The 18,561-nt window shown below is 40.2% G+C and overlaps 1 protein-coding gene and 1 pseudogene across 9 annotated transcripts in view; both read right to left on the bottom strand.

Annotated features, from left to right (window-relative positions):
* MBNL2 (muscleblind like splicing regulator 2) overlaps window positions 1–18,561 on the bottom strand; it is a 172,524-nt gene that overhangs the window by 90,849 nt on the left and 63,114 nt on the right. The window lies entirely within an intron of this gene.
* LOC116551375 lies at window positions 202–6,280 on the bottom strand (annotated as a pseudogene). The gene has a single exon (XR_004268884.1). The product of XR_004268884.1 is annotated as a ubiquitin-40S ribosomal protein S27a pseudogene (transcript).

The following is an 18,561-nucleotide window of genomic DNA, read 5'->3' as shown; positions in this document are numbered from 1 at the left end:
TTCAGCAAATACTTTATTGGAAAACAATAGCCCGTCAGAGAGTGTCCCTGAGAAAATGGGGCATTCTGCCACCGGAGCAGGGAGGCCTGAGAGGAAACACTGCAGTGCCCTTCATGGCTGCAGCATTTAATGCAATGTAATATGTATATATATATGTACATACATACATATACATATTTGTTGTTGTTGTTGTTGTTGTTGGTTCATGTCTTTTATTAACTCAGTTACTTGTCTTCTGGTTTGTTGAAGCAGTGAGTCAGACAACATTTGCCACAATAATGTCTGTCAAAGTGGCTTGCCATAAACACCCCAGCACCACATTCATCAGAAGGGCACTCTCTACAAAGGCGACTAATTTTGCCATTCTCGTCCACCTTATAATATTTCAGGACAGCCAGCGTAAGCTTCTTTCTCTTGTGCTTATTCTTCTTGGGAGTGGTGTAAGACTTCTTCCTTTCTGAGCACCACCACGAAGTCTCAACACAAGATGAAGAGTAGACTCCTTCTGAATGTTGTAGTCAGACAAAGTACGTCCACCTTCCAGTTGCTTGCCAGCAAAGATCAGTCTTTGCTGATCAGGAGGAATTTCTTCCTTATCCTGGATCTTGGTCTTTACATTTTCTATTGTATCCGAGGGTTCAACCTCGAGGGTGATGGTCTTCCCTATAAGGGTTTTCACGAAAATCTGCATTTTGGTTGTGTCCCCACCTGAGGCGCAGATGGCAGATGGAAAAGGAAGAACCAATGTAATATATTCTTAATAAAATTGATGTGATCCAAAATATCACTGCTGCAGCCTGGGTAGTTGGGAGAGCCAGCAGCTGGCTGGGGTGTGCCTGGATTCCGACCTCTATGCCTTCTCCATTTTGATTGTCTCTCACCCTGGCACCCTCTTACTTTCTTGTACGGTACCTTCTCCATTGCGTTTGCTGGTCCTGTGGTTAATCTTCGTTTCTGTTTGTGGGCACCCCCACCCATTGCCAGCACCCAGCACCCTCCCGACTCCACCTGTTTTCCCTTGAGGGCTGGCATCTGCCTCGTGACTTCTGCCATCCAAATCTGCACTACCGGCTCCTGTCCCCAAATAGCTAAGAAATTTCTACCCCAAAAGACTCCTGCCAGCTCCCCGAGGAACTCATTATCCCAAAGCCTGCCCCTATGTCCTTCACTGGGACACAATTTCCCTGTTTCTGGGAAAGGTTTCGTGCTTCCTCCTCATGCCCAAGGCTGAAGCTTGAAGCCACATCTGGAGAGTATAGACAGGTACAAAATGCTCCGAACTGGAAATCACATAGGGCCTGGTTCAAATCCCTGCTCTGCCGCTTGGATGCTATGGAGTCATTTCAAATCTCTGAATCTATCTCCTCAACCACAAAATGGAGAAAATAAGAACTTTTTCATGACATGATCGTAGGGATTGGTGGCATAGCTACTGGAACACGCTTGGCTGCAGGGCTCCCAGTCAGTGCCCCTTCCTCTCTTCTTCATTGTCCTTTTCACTCTCTGCCTGCCAGCCTTTCCTGTCAACGACCTCACCCTTCCTTTCTGTTCTATTCCCAGAGCCAACAAAGTCTGGCCCCCTGCTGAAGTACAGACTCCACAACAGCCTCCTGGAAGTTTCTCTCTCTGTCCTCACTGGCAAAATATTTACACCCATTGTGTTTGGATTGAAATTATCAGGATCAAACTCAGCTCTGCCATGTACCAGCCATAGGAAAAATAAAACCCTCTAAGCTTCAGTTGTCACATCCACAAAATGGGCCCAATCTCATAGGGTTCCTTGTAAGGATTAAGGGAAACACTTGTAAAGAACTTGGCATAGTGCTGGGCACTATTACCACTCTAGATCACCAGAGTACAAATCATAAACATCCATCCTATCATTTTTCTACTCAGAGAACTCCAAGGCTTTCCCCTCCCAACCACACCCCACAGCCAAGATACCTTCAGGAAAAAGGACAAATTACTTCTTTCGGCATTCTGGGCCCCCGTAATACAGAGGTAACACTATAAAAAGCATTACCCATCATGTCTTTCTAATTAAAAGGGATTATCTTCCTCTCATTTGACTTATCAAAATAATGAGCCATTTCTAGAGAAAAGGTCTTTGGAAAGCATTTGAGAATTGTTTATGGCTTGGGTCAGAGAGGGAAAGGGGGGAAAATAGCCTAGGAAGATCCTTTTTGTTTCAGCTTTCCAGAGGAGAGGGCTTTCAGGGCAGAAGCAAGGGGTGATAGCTGCAGGACCAGGGAGAAACACACCTCCAAGGACGTGCTGAGAAATTGCTGCCAAAATCTCAAGGAGTTTTAAAGAACATGATCTCTGAGAAACACTGGAATACAGTCACCTCATGAAGAGCTGAGCAAGCATCCAACCAGAAGAAATCCAAGAGGAGTAGAGCTTACTGCTGCTCTGAGACCATGTAGGTCAGGGACCAGGGAGACCCATCTGCCCTATGTTCTAGTGACCACAAGTCACCCAGAGCAACTGATGCTCATGATACAGGAAGGTTGTAGGACTCTCGGTCAGCGTTTGCTATCAATGAACTAATATAGGCTGATGGTGTTTTCTGTTAACTAAAGACCTCATCTAAACTGGTTTGTTAAATTGGGCCAGTATAGCTGGACTGACTTGTAGGGTGTCTTTCCCCCACGGCTAGTGGAGAACTCAGTGCCAAGTGAAGCATGATACAGCACTTCCTGCAAGTAACTCAATTCTCTTGGACCAGAGCACATCAGACACCAGGGTGACCTCAACCTAAAAGCATATGGAATGACATACTGCCACCCAACCTGCTCTCCTCCCTTCCTCCCTGTCCCTCAATGGATCACACTCAACTCTCTTCCATCACATTGCTCCTGCTTCTTCTCCTGCCTGAAATGCTCTGAGACACAGTGAGGTCATTAGAAACCAGACATACATCCCACTTCTTCTGCTTCCTAGCCTGGGGAGAGGCATTAATATAAGCTCTCTGCTTCATTTTCTTTCTCTGTAAAATCAGGGTACCTATTTTAATGATATGTTATAGGGATAAATGGAGTAATGCAGGCAAAATGCCTGAAACAGGGCACAGCACGTAGCAGGCAGTCAATAAGTGTTCACTCCATTCCCACCATACATGTTAATGTCTTTATGTCTAGACAAATACCACAGGTGCCTGAGGGTACAATTCCAGTCTCATCTCATTAAGGAACCTCCAGTCAAACCTAATCCTAGTCATCATCTCCCATTTTGAAGTCCTACTTAGCTTAATAGCTTTACCACTAACTCAGGCACATCAACTGCCATTGTTACTCATCTATTCTGACACAGATGTCTTGTTTGGCTAATTCAATATACGTTTCTGAAGGGTACAGCTGGTGTCAATGACAACTCTGTCTCATCACTCCAGCTTCCTAATGGATCTATCATTGTTATAAATGCCCAATATATTTGTGTGAGTAAAGGAGTGAGTGAAAAAATCCCAGTGCAAGGGTAAAAGGCCATTTGTAGGTATAATCCCTACTGGATTATAATTTTGTTGACTTCTTATAATCCAGTAGGCAGTGGGCATCCTGCTTATAATCCAGTAGAAATTAAGCATCCAAATTTCTGAAGCAGTTCAATGGTGGTTAGCATGGAAGAGAGTATAGTGGAGTAAAGATGTTGAAGGTGAAAAGTAAGAAGAAGAGAAAGGCAATGTTACAAGAGAGGCCAGTTGGGAGCTTAAGCTGGCCTCATGGAGCTGTTACAGATTCTGAGTTAGACAGGAAGTTGACAAGCATTACCGCCTTAGCTCTGCCTCTGTCAGATCAGCAGAACCATTAGACTCTCATAGGAATGGAACCCTGTTGTGAACTGCACATGCAGGGGATCTAGGTTGCATAATCCTTATGAAAATCTAATGCCTGATGATCTGAGGTGGAACAATTTCATCCCCAAACTATCCCCCCACCTTCTATGAAACCAGTCTTTGATGCTAAAAAGGTTGGGGACAGTGCTGCTGTATATGGTGAGGAAGATAGTTAGCTGTCCAGCAAAACTTATTCTCTGTTACTTTCACTGTCATAGAGCTATGGTTAGGTACATGGGCATCTTGCCAGGGTCTGCATTTCCAACCCTCCTTGCTATACGAGGTGGCTGTTGGACAAAGTTTTCACCAACAGGTTGTGAGTGAAAGTGATGTGTGTGGTCCCTAAGGTGGGACCCTTACGGTAGTGAATAGGTCTCCCCCACATTTTCTCTTTTCCTTTATGGCTGGTTGGGACCTGGCTATATCAGTGACTCAGCCTTGTCTATGCAATTCTAAGGCCCTAGAGCCTAAAGAATGGCAGAACCACCACAATATGGAAGAAATATGGGCCTTGAATGACTTTGGAACAGCCCCCACATCCTGTGATGAGACAGCAGTAAGCTTTTTGCTCATTGGTCTAGGCCATATGGTTAAAAGCCACATGATTGTTGGGTCTCTTATGACAGCTTAGCTGCTACAACCTCATTGACACATTATATGTGTACCTATGGAATATATCTCTTAGAATGTTTTTTAAATAAAAAAGATAATAGTGTACAAAATAGTACAGCAAACATTTTTGTTCCTACTAAGTAATATGTCTTGAAGACTTTTTTCAAGTCATGTGTGTATGTCTTTGATATAGATGATAGATAGATAGATATAGTAATTCTACCTTATTTCCAAATATACAGTATTTCATAGTACAAATGAACCATAGTTCATGTAACCAATTCCCTCTCCAGAGTTCCTCATTGATAAGCAGTGTGATTGTTTGTCCTTTTCTCTATTATTGCTACTACTGACATGAGCAACCATGTACATGCCTCTGTTCATATGCACAAGTATTTCTCTAGAACGAATATCTAGAAATGGAACGACTGAGTTGAACCATTGTGAACCTTTAAGAATTTAATATATATTTATGAATTATCCTCCAAAAGCCTAAATCAATTTATATTCCATAAATCTATTTATTTGTTTGGTGCCTGACCCCTTTCCTCTCTTCCCAGAATGTAAGCTCCCTGACAGCAGGAACCTTGTTTTGCCTTTACACACACTATTATGCACTGTGATAGTGCATGGTTCCCTAAAACACTGACAATATTAGAAAGCTTTACATTTCATTCAGCTAATAGGAAAAACAGAGAGAAGAAGTCAGTGTAGAAAGAATGGGAAAAAAACTAGAAAAATAAAAAAGTAGCTGGAACCTAGTACTAACAAAAACCACCAATGCCCATGCTTTGTGAAATTCTGAGTTACATGGATTCTTCAGACCAGCACCAAAATTTTCAATCCTGATTCTGCAGTTCCTAACTTCCCATTGCTTTCCTTCTGCCTTCCTCCCAAACCAGCCAGGTACTGCTACAAGTTATTCTTTCACTATGATCATTATACTATGAGATTACAGTCTGCCTACACTTATCAGGTGACCACGTGACCTCAGGTGATCCGGAGGATGAGCTGTAGTGCACCAGTGAGTTTGACTTTATATTATTAAGATTCAACTGCACTGTCTCCACAGCAGAAGGCCCACTGCAGGTGCAAGGGACAAGCAATCCTTTATGCCTGTGTATTCCTCTACTACTTTTTTGGCACAGACAGGAGAATAAAACTTCCCCATCATTTCCTACTCTAATAGATACGTTTGAAATATTCATTCACCAACACATGCTTTTGTGCTAAGTCCTTTAAACAGAACCTTATTGGTGAATTATTGACAGAAAAGAATATTTGGGATATAAAGAGGCCTGAGGTAATAAGAGAATGATTATGGGGAGGAGGAAGAAAAGGTAAGATAGACATTATGTAAAGGGAAAAGGTCATGGGTTGACTTGGGTCAAGTCCCAGATCTTCCCAGTTATTGTGTGATTTTGCAAAAGATATTGCATCTTGTTAAACCTCAGGTTTTCCATCTTTTAGAGAAGACATACTCATTGAGTGTCTCCCATGTGCTAGGCTGCATTCTAGGTGCTTGGGATATCGCAGAAGGCAAAACAAGGTTTCTGCCATCAGAGAGTTCATATTCCAGGGAGAGAGAGGGAAGACAGACACCAAGCAAATAGAAAGATGTATTCATGTATTCAAGAAATAGTTACTGCCTTCCTACTTTGTGCCAAAGACCACTCCAGAAGCTTTGTTTTGTTTTTAAGAAATCACCTTCCAGGATTGTTTTAAGAACTGTATCTGTGGCCGGGCACAGTGGCTTACACCTGTAATCCCAGCACTTTGGGAGGCTGAGACGGGCTGATCACCCGAGGTAGGAGTTCAAGACCAGCCTGACCAACATGGCGAAACCCTGTCTCTACTAAAAATACAAAATTAGCCCAGCGTAGTGGCACATGCCTATAATCCCAGCTACTCAGGAGGCTGAGGCAGGAGAATTGAATTGCTTGAACCCAGGAGGCAGAGGTTGTGGTGAGCCGAGATTGCACCATTGCACTCCAGCCTGGGAAACAAGAGCAAAAACTCTGTCTCAAAACAAAAAGAATGATGTCTAATATACTGAAGGAGATAGTTTACAATGTGTAGTATACCCTGAGTAAACAGCGCTGTTATTATGATTTCTTCTACTTGTCTGTTCTCCCTCTCCTTTCAAGAAGTATTTTGTTTGTTTATCTATTTTCTTTTTTTAAGTTATACTTTAAGTCTGGAGTACATGTGCACATCATGCAGGATTGTTACACAGGTATACACATGCCATTGCGGTTTCCTGCATCCATCCACCCCTCACCTACATTAGATATTTCTCCTAATATTATCCCTATTTATTTATTTTCTTTATTTGCTTGCTTATGTGTTTATTGACTTCTTGATTAATTGCTGCTCTAGCTACAGTTTAGCATTTTGTCTTTGCATATTGTTTCTGGCAGGCTTTGCTTGTTTAGAATGACATGCAGAGCCACAGTTAAAACTTGGTCTGCAGCTGCACTCAGATCTCTTGAAACTGGGAGGCAAACCATAAGAAAAGAATGGATATCCAGACTCCTTCATCAACTCTTCTTCAACCTGCAGCAGGGCCTGTAATCAGCGTCTTAGTCTCTATTGTTGCATAGTGGTTTGATGGATGGTCCTGGGTGGGGCTATTTTTTTTTGGCAGATAACCATCTAGCAGGGAGACTTGGAAGATGGAGACATGAAGGGACAGGGACAGGGTGTCTGAAAGAAAAGGCAGCTTCATGGAGTTAGAGAAGGCAGAGTCAGAGATGGCCATGGCGCCCACTCATCCATTCCCATCCCAATTCTCCCAGTCAAGTCTAATGAGATGTTTTCTCTGACCTCCCCAACCCCAAGTCTAAGTTGGCTAAGCCTGCAAGTTGTTTCCAGAGGACATGCCATAGATCTTACTATACTCCAGGATACATGGAGACCCTTCCTGGTACTTATCGTACTGTATGGCAGTTGCCTGATACTCATCTTGACCCGCTCCTGACTATCAGCAATTTGAAGGCAGTAGTAGTGTCTTCACTGCTGTACCCTTTATGTCAAAGACAGAACTTCATGTAGTTAGGCCCTCAATAAATGCCCATTACATAAATGAAAGAAGGCAGAGACAGAGGAAGAAAGCAGAAAAGTTAACAGAACAAAGGCATTGAGGTAAGGCATAGGTAGAAAGTGAATCTGCAGAAGGAGTGAAAGAGCAACTTTGACCTTCAAATAGTGACTCTCCTTCAACAGTACCACTTGGACAAAAAGGCCAGACAGAAACTCAGACCAGGACAGGGCCACAGACAAGAACCTTAGACTGGGATGCCCTTTCCTATCTGCCTCTTAATCTACTTGATCTTGAACCATTTAGATAGGCCTATTGTGTAAAATGGCAATGAGTCAGGTTGATCTCACCTTATCTGTAGAACTTTCTTCAGCTCCACAAATTCAGACTTAATGTTTGGGGCCAAAGATCTGGAAATCTTCTCTTGGCCCAGCCTCCCTCATTTTCTAGAATGCATGTAGAACCTTCAAATAGACAATCTCAACTGATAATAGTATTTTTCTCTTTTAAGCACCTTTTTGCAACTAGCTCCAATTCAAATGATAAAGAAAAATTGATGGCATCCTCTTTACTATCTCATTAAACCATACTTCTATTAATAATGATTCACTGAAGGGCCATGAAGAGCTACACTGAAAAATTCTGTGGCATATTAATGTGCTGAGCATCATACCACACTTAGCTCCTGATATAATTTTAAGTTTCCTCTGGGGGAAAAAACAGTTTCTCTGGATTCTTTTTATAAAAAGCACCTTGAAAAAGCTTTCAGATACTCAAAGACATGAATCTTGTTCTGTTCCCTTGTGTATATCTGATTTAAAGGTTAATAAGTAATTAGGAAGAACACTCATCCAAAAATTACCAATTAATATGCCATCATTTTCATTAAAAATGCTATTAATTATATTGTTGTACCAATGTCTTGGACTGGCTAATAAAAAGTTACCTAAAGCAGTTCTAAATCTTTTAGAGAGAAAGAGAAATGAATCAAAATCCATCACTTTCTAACATTATGATTTGGGTTGGAGAAATCAAACAAAGGAGAGGAAATGAGTGTCTCAATTATTTAACGTGGATAGAATCTGACAGAGTTCCATGGTTTATTTTATGTACTGAGTCATTATTACTAAGAAAACCTAATAAGATATCTTGGCAGATATTTAATGTGGAAGTTTGACAAATAACAGTTCTTTGGTTCTTGAAATATAAAGCAGCTCTTTATAAATGAGATCATACTTTTGAACTATTCAGATATATTTTGTTGGTTTCCTAGGAGACTGTAAATGCAAAGTTATGACCAAAGTATGCTATGTATTTAAACTCTGTTCTATACCTTAAATGCTGGTATTAGTTACCTATTAAAAATTCACAGGATTTCAAAGTTGAAGAGTTCATGATTAAAATTGTACCATCACTCCAAGAACTCTACTAGATTTAATGTATTTTAACCGTTTATGAGTCTCCCAACTGTTACTGTGCTCTCACCGTCCTCTCCGTTCATCTCCTGCCTGAATCAAACATCTATTTCTATAGTGATCATTATGGCTAAGCTGGGCAGCTGGGTAGGGTTTGATAAAGATGACTACCGTGCAAGTTGCAGCTCAACACCCTTTTGATATGTAATAAACTATACTGGGAATACTTGTCATGAATGAAATGAACCAAGTATGGTGTTAAGAACTACCAAATCAACCCAGGCACAAACTAACGATTTTCTGATGCATCACAGATATGTAATCGTTGCTAGGCAACCAAATATTTCAACCCTGGCACAGGGGAAAGCCTGTATTGCTAAGCTGGGATTGGCCACTTTAGCAATTATTTCTGCATGGGACTGTCTGTTAGTATCTTTAGAATAGAAAAAAAAAAAAAAAAAAAAAAAGAAACTCTTTAAAGACAATCTGAAGATTAATCCCAGGCTTGCACCTATTTGAGCAGTTCTTGAGATGGAAACTTTTATCCCTCAAGGCATGTTTGTATCTTCTTCCTCTTATTGAACAAAGATGTGTCTTCCCACAGATCTCATTCATTGGCCGTGTTCTTTACACAGAGCAAGTTACTTCCTCTTCAATGTACCAACTCTGAATATTTGTAGAGGGCTATCATGTCTTCTCCAAATCTTTCTTTCTCCAGAGTAAACACATCCAGTTCATTCATTTCCATTTTTTCACACACTACTTACTTTCTCCTCACAATGATACCATAATATTTCAGACTGACAAGCACTGGGTGGTGGTTGTGTTGTTTATAGTTATAGTTAATGACACATAGGCTGCTGCATAGTTGGACACTGCAATTAGAATTGTCACAAGAATAAAAAGTCAAAGGGTGTAGGGCAGGTGCTCAATCTTTTTTTATCCTGACTTGGGAAATGCAATCTATGAGTTAACATAGTGTTTCTGCCTTATTTGAACATTGTATGACAAATGAAAACTTTAAGTAAGACCTTCAGGGATAGTTACTAGATTTATGCAGTGTAAGAACCATTTCAGAGTATGTGATATAATTATCTCAAGTAACGTTTTCTAAATTTGGCCATGCAGCTAAATTATTGGAGAGCTTCTAAAGATACAGATTACTGGATCCATACTCAGACCGACTGACCAGGTGCCTCTGTAAGTCCCCAAAGGAATAGCATTTGGCAGCCACTGATACAGAGTGAATAACATGAAGGTCTGTCTTCCCACTCAGCTAAATTCTACCTCACCCATAATGCTCACTGCTATGACATTTTTTGGTTGTTTTTGCAGCTAATACTTCTATTTTCTTAAAAAGTCTCTTCAGCTAATAACTAGTACACATGGTTTAGTATTTAATTGTAAATTTTGCATGGCTATTTATCTCCTAGTTAGTTTATAAAATCCCCAAGAACAAGAACTGAGTGCTATGTTTCCATGTGCTTTGCGAGGAGCATGGCACAATATTGAACACAGAGTCACTGGTCAATTGGTGAGGGGTTTTAGAGCCAGTGTGAGAAAAAAGAAAATAAAGGAAGGTAAATACAGGAGCTTAAGCAAGAAATGCTACACATATCAGTGAAACACAAGATTTCAATATTAATTCAAAATAAAAATCCAATTCAATGAATTGAAGCTTACATGAGATGAAAAGGTAGAAGAAAGTTGAAAATAAAAGAATGAAACAAGATAGCACGAAGAAAAAAAAGCAGGAGTGGTATACCCATGTTAAAGAATAAATTGAAGAGAATTGGGGACAAAGGGGGAAAGGATGGGAAGGGGGTGAGGGAAAAAAGACTACAAATGGGGTTCAGTGTATTCTGCTAGGGTGATGGATGCACCAAAATCTCACAAATCACCACTAAAGAACTTAAGGAATGTAACAAAATACCATCTGTTCCTCAAAAACCTATGGAAACAAAAAATATTAAACAAAAACAAAAATAAAGAATATACTGAAAAAAGGTTAATTGCATATTGATACAAGACAGAGCCATAAAAAAGCTGAGCCTCAGGAAACACTAAGCTCAGAATAACACAGTATTATTCTATGAAATACAAGGAAACATGTGAGGAGTATTAAAATTTCTTGCATCACCATAACTCTCTGGCAGGCCAAGGGGACAAAAAGAAATAATCACAGACATAAAGCACTCAAATTATTCAATGTTTGGATAAATATCTGCACATTGATATAACCTTGTACCTTAAGAACAGGAAATGCATCTTCTCAGGTGTCGTGTACCAGGTACAAACATTGATCATAATCAGGACCAAAAAATACTTCAGTGCATTTCTAAAGTAAAACTGCACCTTATTATCTTAATAATAAAATACTACTGCAAGCTACTCGTAGAATTTCAAAGGAAAAAGAAAACCCAGATTACTTGGCTATTTTAGAATTGGTTGCATAAATAATGACTGAATCAGTCAAGCAACCTAGAAAATAACAAAAGTGAGAATATTATTTAACAAAAATCTATAAGATACAGCCAAAACTGTTTTTTTTTTTGTAGTAGATTTACAGCCCTAAATACTTTACCGAAAAGAAGTGTTATGAGAATATAACTAAATATTCTACTCAGAAATTAGGGGCAAAAAGACAAAACAATTAAAAAGAAAGCTGGAGAAAGGAAATAATAAACACAAAAGTAAAAATAATAATAATGACGATGAGATAAAATAATTTATCCTTTGTAGAATTGGTAGTTAAGTCCAAGAACAGGTTCTTCAAATAAAACAGACACACCACACTCTGGCAAATTTAATTTTAAAAAATAAAAGGAAAACAAGTAATAATTATCTACATAGTCATAGGGAGAAGACTGACTTAAAGTCAAATAATTTCAAGTGATAAAATTGAAAATCTTGGTGAAATAATTCTCTGAGAAAAATGTAAATTGAGATGAACTTAATGCGAAAAAATCCTATAGGAAAATAAAGAAGAAATTATAGTACGTATCAAGAAGTGACTGTTACTTCAAGTGAAGTTTTCAGAAATTTCGGGAGGACCTGGGCTCACCGAGAGAGGAATTTAGATCTTGACCACACTTTCTTCAATTTACTTGCGGAAGTGGGCTTACACTTCATGTAAAAATGAGCTAGGTTTTTATTTAGAATTGAAATTGGAAATAAAAAAGAATTCTAGAAAACAAATGATCAAATAGAACTTTCTGTTTAAAATGGCAAAGAAAAAGTTAAGGAGACTGAAGCCAATCTCAAGAGGAACCAAGGGAAAAATCTACAAGTGACAGGAGCTTCAAATACACAGGATAGGTTTAGTAGGATTTTCTATAGAAGCAGTCCAAGGTAAGTCAGCTCAGATAATAAACCAAGTTCTCCCCAAGCTTGGCTTTACACCCAGCTCCCGAGTGACTACGGCAAGAATGGCCTTAGAGAACGCGAAGGGTAAAATGACCAGCAGTGCAAATGGGGCCAGGAGAGATGTGCCCTCGTAGGAGGAAAGGGTTGTTTACTCCCTCTTCGAGCAATCACTCTTTTTTTTTTTGAGACGGTGTCTTGCTCTCTCACCCAGGCTGGAGTGAATGGCATGATCTCAGCTCCTCAGCTCACTGCAACCTCCACCTCCCGGGTTCAAGTGATTTCTCTTGCCTCAGCCTCCTGAGTAGCTGGGATTACAGGTATGTGCCATCATGCCCAGCTAATTCGTGTATTTTTAGTTGAGATGGAGTTTCACCAGGTTGGCCAGGCTGGCATTGAACTCCTGACCTCAAGTGATCCACCTGCCTCGGCTTCACAAAATGCTGGGATTACAGGCGTGAGCCACTGCACCTGGCCCAAGGAATCACTCCTGATGCCACAAAGGTAAAGAGCGAATTGAGATGGGATGTGTATTACTTGATCCTTTTAATAACCTGTCATGACACATCATCTTTTCTAATATTAATAATTCTACCTCAAAACATATTGTAAATCCACACATCTCCCTACCTCTGCCCCCTCCACCCCAGCTGGGCAGCATTGTCAGTAACGTGAGTTATGCAGAGGCTTTGGAATGGAACGCCTGGTCCTGCCTCCTCCTGCCATTCCTCCTCCCTGCCGACCGGCCTTCCCATAAGACAGATCAGAGCCTGTCATCACTGTGCTCAAATCTTAGTGCTGAGCATAACATTCAAACACCTACACAGCTTCTCTCTTACTCATAATGTCAGGCCTCTTGTTTCCAGGAATTGGCAAAGCGCTTTCATCTCCAAGCTTAGAGCTTTTTCCCCTGTGTCTGGGAAGCCTTCCTCTCTTCTCCTTCAGGTCTCAGCTCAGAAAGCAGCTCCTTGGAGAACACATCACAAGCCACCCTTTCTGTGAAAGTCTTCCCCCATCACAATATTTTCTATCAGAGTACCTTGCTCCATTTCCTTTCTAGTGCTTCTCATAGTCTGTAAATAAATAATTGTTGGGTGAGAAAGGGTTGTGTCTACTGATTTTTTGTGTGTGTCACTTCCCACTAGAGTGAAAATCCCACCAGGTCAAGAAACTTGTCAGCTTTTAGAACATGTTGTGCCCACTGCCTGTCATACTGGGGCACTCCAAATTTCATAAATAAATTATACAATTTTCAGAAATTTTGATTATTGTATTAGTTTGTTTACTTTTGATAAAGAGCAAGCTGAGGCACAATAAAATTGTAATGAGCTTATTTGAGCAAACAGTGATTCAAGAATTGGGTAGCTCCAACCCAGAAGTGGTTTGGGAGCTCCATGAGGGACTGCAAGGGGAAGGCTTTTATAGGGTAAACATGGAAGTAATGCAAAGAAAATATTTGACTGCAGAGAAAATATTATACAGTTGCCTTATTTGATCCATCCTGTTGGAAATTCCCTGGTTATATAATGACATACTTGTTTGTTACCTCTGATTGATTGGAGGTTAAGTTGTATTCTTTAATATAGGCAGTTACAAGAAATTGCTCAAGCTAAGTTTTATGTTTGCAAATCAAGCAAGGTTAAGGTCACCTCTGAGGTCTCGCTGGCTAGGTCTCCTTACGGTTTCTTTAGGCCTGGCCGTCTCCATTTTAATTTACTTTACCACTGTGTTGGAATGTTGCTGATTCCCCCATTAGACTGCAAGGTCCATGAAAGCAAGCTTCCCGTCTCTTCTTTGGTCACCAAACACAGTGCCTGACACTTAAGAGTGGTTCAACAATTATTTGTAAAATAAATAAATGAATAAAGATATTTAAAGTTCCCTAGAAAGTGAAATGTCTTTCTCCTTGACTTTATAGACCACTCAGAAGATTCTGGACCCCCTAGAATTCTTCAGTAAGATATTTTTCAGATATCCCAGCTCCTGTTAACAACCGAAAGTTAGAAAGAATGGAGAAGAGGCCGTGTGATTTAAATGCCTCCAATGAGGGCTGCTACTGATTAATTTTAGATCCCAAGCATCTGGGTCAGTGCCTAGTTTCATGGCAGGTATGCAAATGATGATTTTAGTGTCATTATTAATGATTTTACTAAGAGCTGGGAGCACTTAAAATATTCCTCCGAATGAGATTTGAGATGTAGACCAGATGGTCACTTTTTAAAAGCCTCCAAGTATTCTATTCTACTTTACATTAAGATTGATTATGAATGTACCTAAGCACCCACATCACTATTCAGTAAAAAATTAGACATATTATATATATTTTTAAGAATAAGAAATGCTCCATTAAGATGATGATAATCTAAATGAAATACAAACATCCCTAAAGTTGAATCTAGCCATTCTATTTTGCTTTAACTAGGTTAAGCCCTCTAAATCATTTTCTTTTTCTCCTTCCCTGGCAATATATCATGTTCTATGGGGCTTAATATTGTGTGGGTACAACCTAAAGCATAAGAAAATGGCTTCATCGGTCATAGCTCCAAAATGCTGTTTGGTCAGGCAGGATTAGGTAAGTTTGATCACAAATAAATATGTCAATATCTACTCATTCCCCGAATCCCAAAGGTCAGTGCTCAGAGGAGGATTTGTCCTAGGAGTATCAGCTTTATTCTTCTTGGTCATGATGGTGCTGAGAAAGACTAATATACACTGGACTATAATCTTTGAGCCAGAGGAAATTGAATCAAACCAAGTGGAAAGAATGTGCTATTTAGTATTAGCAGGGTCAGTTAATGGAAAAATTGTAAAATAGGTGAAGTTCATCATTGGTCTAGCTCCTGCAGAACAAACCTGGTCTCCCCAGCTTCAGCAGCATGCCCCCGGGCCTTGGTTTAGACCCTGGCATTTTCTGCCAGCTTCTCTCGGCTTCTTGGGGACTTGATCCTATGCACTGAAAGAAAGCCATTCTAGGTCTCGAGGTTTCTGGCTGGGCTCTGTCCTCCCCACTCTCAAATGGATATTAGCTTATTTGATGGATCAATCTGTCCTCATTTGCTAACAGAAAAAGGCTAGAGGAACTTCTTGGGTCCTTTCAAGTAACGTGTGGATTTCACGGTGACTTTCTTAAGACAAACTCTTCCAGTGTGCATGACTCAAATGAGTGAGTCTGCTGCTATAGATTTCAGTCCAAGTGGTATGGACAGATAGATCCCTGCTTTTGAATTTTATAGAGCAGTAATATTTAATAAAAAAGAGTGGGGACCTGACATAGAGTTGCCCATTTATTTTTTCTTTTTGCCAAGTAAAGGCATTATGGAAAAAGAACAAGAAGACTTACCTACTAAGACAATCATTTTATACAAGAAGTGAACATAGGCCAGGCAAGGTGGCTCACGCCTGTAATTCCAGCGCTTTGGGATGCCAAGGTAGGTGGATCACCTGAGGTCAGGAGTTTGAGACCAGCCTGGCCAACATGATGAAACACTGTCTCTACTAAAAAAAAGAAAATACAAAAAAATACCTGGGTCTGGTGGCAGGAGGCTATAATCCCAGTTACTCAGGAGGCTGAGTCAGAAAAATCGCTTGAACCTGGGAGGCAGAGGTTGCAGTGAGCTGAGACCATGCCACTGCACTTCAGCCTGGGCGACAAGAGCAAAACTCCGAATCAAAAAGAAAACAAAACAAAACCCATAAAAATCACAAGAATAAGAAGCAAATAACCTTGGAATAAAAAACAACCTTTTGTAGAAAATTACTGCTAGATCAAAGGACTAAGTTCTAATGTTCTATATCATTGTAGGATTAGTTAACAAAAATATATAAATTATGGTTTCAAATAGCTGGAATAGAGAATGTCCTAACAGAAAGAAATGGTAAATATTTGATGGATATGCTAAGTACCCTGATCTGATCACTATATATTATATGCATCAAAACATCACTATGTACCCCACAGTATACGTCCATTTAAAAACACAGCCTTTAAATTGAATGAATCTACCTTAATGAGAAAAACGTATTTCAGTGTCCTTATTTCACAGCAGGCTAGTGCAAGTTTTATCAAACCCCAGCATCAGTCTCGGGCCAAGTTTTTGGGAACAGTGAAGTTGCCTGACAAGCCAATCCATGAATTTTAATAGCTCTAGCCGACACTTGTGAGCAAGTCTCCACGTGACCTGCTTTCAGGACAGCTGTAAACATGAGTGAGCCTGCAACACCTTTTGACTTGTAAACCAAAGATTCTTCTTTGTACAAAGCCTTTAGCACTGATGTTTTTCTGTCTGTATGGTAATGGGAAAAACTGAGTAAAAGGCAGCCGGAAAAGACATTTGACTTTTATTGGAAAAGTTAGAATCTAAAAATTTAGATTCTAGGATGTAAGGATACATTTCTTCACTAGCAAATATGGATGTGCAGCCAGTAGCTGTCAGGCACAGGGATACAGTAACGTGGTTCCTGCCTCCCAGCCTCACATTCAGTGGAGGAAATAGAAAGTGGAGAGACGCGGTAGTTAGACAGCATCACGTCAAGGTAATTACAGGCGTGCTTTTGTGAGCAAATGTGACATTTAAGCAAAGACCGGACTAACGTGAAGAAATGAGACTTGCAGTTCCCTGGGAGAAGAGCATTCCAGGTAGAGGGAACAGACAATGCCAAGGCCCTGAAGAATAAAAAGGCCAGTGTGGCTGGAGCACAGTGAGGGGTGGTGGAGGAAGAGGGCCAGGTGGCTAATCTGTGGGGCCAGAAATGCAGCAGGTGCCACATCACATAGGGCCTTACAGGACTGTGAATTTCATAAATGAAATGGCAACTACTGGAATGTTTTGAGCAAGAGACTGGCATGCTGTGACTTACGTTTCAAAGGGATCACTGTGTGCTGGAGTAGAGAAGTGAAAGCTACCAGCCTACTATAATAGTCCATAGGAGACATGACGGTGATTTGGACCAGGGCGGTCATGATAGAAGTGATGAAAAGTGCTGCAGTTTAGGATCTATTTTGAAGACAGAGGGAATAAGACTCATAATGGATTGGATATGGCAACAACGACGAGGAGAATGAAGGCAGGTTTCAAGGCATTTGATCTGATCCACTCAAGGAATGGTACCATCTACTGAGAATGGGTCCAATTGGAACACTAGGTTGAGTGGGGAATTAAAAAGTCGTTAGTGGACATATTAAATTTGAGATGTCATTTAAATAAACATCCAAGTAGATATGTCAGGTAGGCAGTTGAATACATAAGACTAGAGTTAAGGAGAGAAATCAGGGCTGAGATAAAAATTAAGAAATATTCAGCATTTAGAAATGTTCAAGGTCGTTGGACTGGATAAAGTCATCTGAAAGGTCAACTGGTCTGGTGGCTGGTCTAGCAAGTACAAAGGCTTTAAGGCAAGAACACAGTTGGTGAGTTCTAAGAAGAGTAAGCTACCACCATGGATGTGTAGGGAAGATGTTCAAGGACTGAGTCTAAAGAGAGTCCAGGATTTAGAGGTCAGAAGGAAGAAGATTCAGGAAGGGAGACAGAGGAGTGGCCAATGAGGTGAGGGGAAAATCAGATGAGAATGAATCACCAAATCAGTGTGCATAAAGACTTTCAAGGATGATTAAGAGCAGTTGATAAATTCGCTATGCCCTCAATGATCTCTACTGATGGAAGAAGCAAGGCTGTTATATTCCCAATGTTTAGGAGCACCTGATCAATATTTATTTGTTTATTTCAGAGGTTAACTATGGCAGTCTACTGGCTAAATCCATCCTGTAGATGTGTTTTATTTGGATTCCAAGGTTTAAAAATATTTTAATTGATTGCCAAGATTCAGAAATTGGGAAACATCACATCAAAATTTGAATCTCTATTTCTGTTTAACTGTCATTCAGATTATCACAAGGCAGGCAACAGCTGGCTATTGCTGAGTGGCAGCTGCTGTCTTTAAAGGGGTCATGAGCTCCTCAGTTAATTTTCTGCTGTCTCCAGCAATTCCTGAGTCTCCCCAACACTGAGAGCTGAGTCATTTGTTCGTATCACCTTCCTGGTTCCTTTGTAGTTTGTCCCCTTTTGTTTAGTTAATGAAAGAAAGAAAGAATGAATAAATGAATGAATGAGTGAACTAAAGAATATTTACTGGTGAGACATCTGGATCCCAGGAAGGTGAAATGACATAAAGCTACATGCGACAAAGCCAGGGCTCAGATGCATATTTCCAGGCCAGGGCTTTTTATTTTAAATCTTTGCTTCCTATTGTGTCATTTGTAATCCTAAAATAAAAACAAAAGTTTGACTGAAAGAAGGGTACTG

The sequence above is a fragment of the Sapajus apella genome, unplaced genomic scaffold (genome assembly GCF_009761245.1).
Source record: "Sapajus apella isolate SASKATOON/1434 unplaced genomic scaffold, GSC_monkey_1.0 scaffold9, whole genome shotgun sequence".
In the NCBI taxonomy this organism is placed as follows: Eukaryota; Metazoa; Chordata; class Mammalia; order Primates; family Cebidae; genus Sapajus; species Sapajus apella.
Note: the sequence above shows the minus strand (reverse complement) of the source record. Positions and strands in the feature narration are given on the sequence as shown.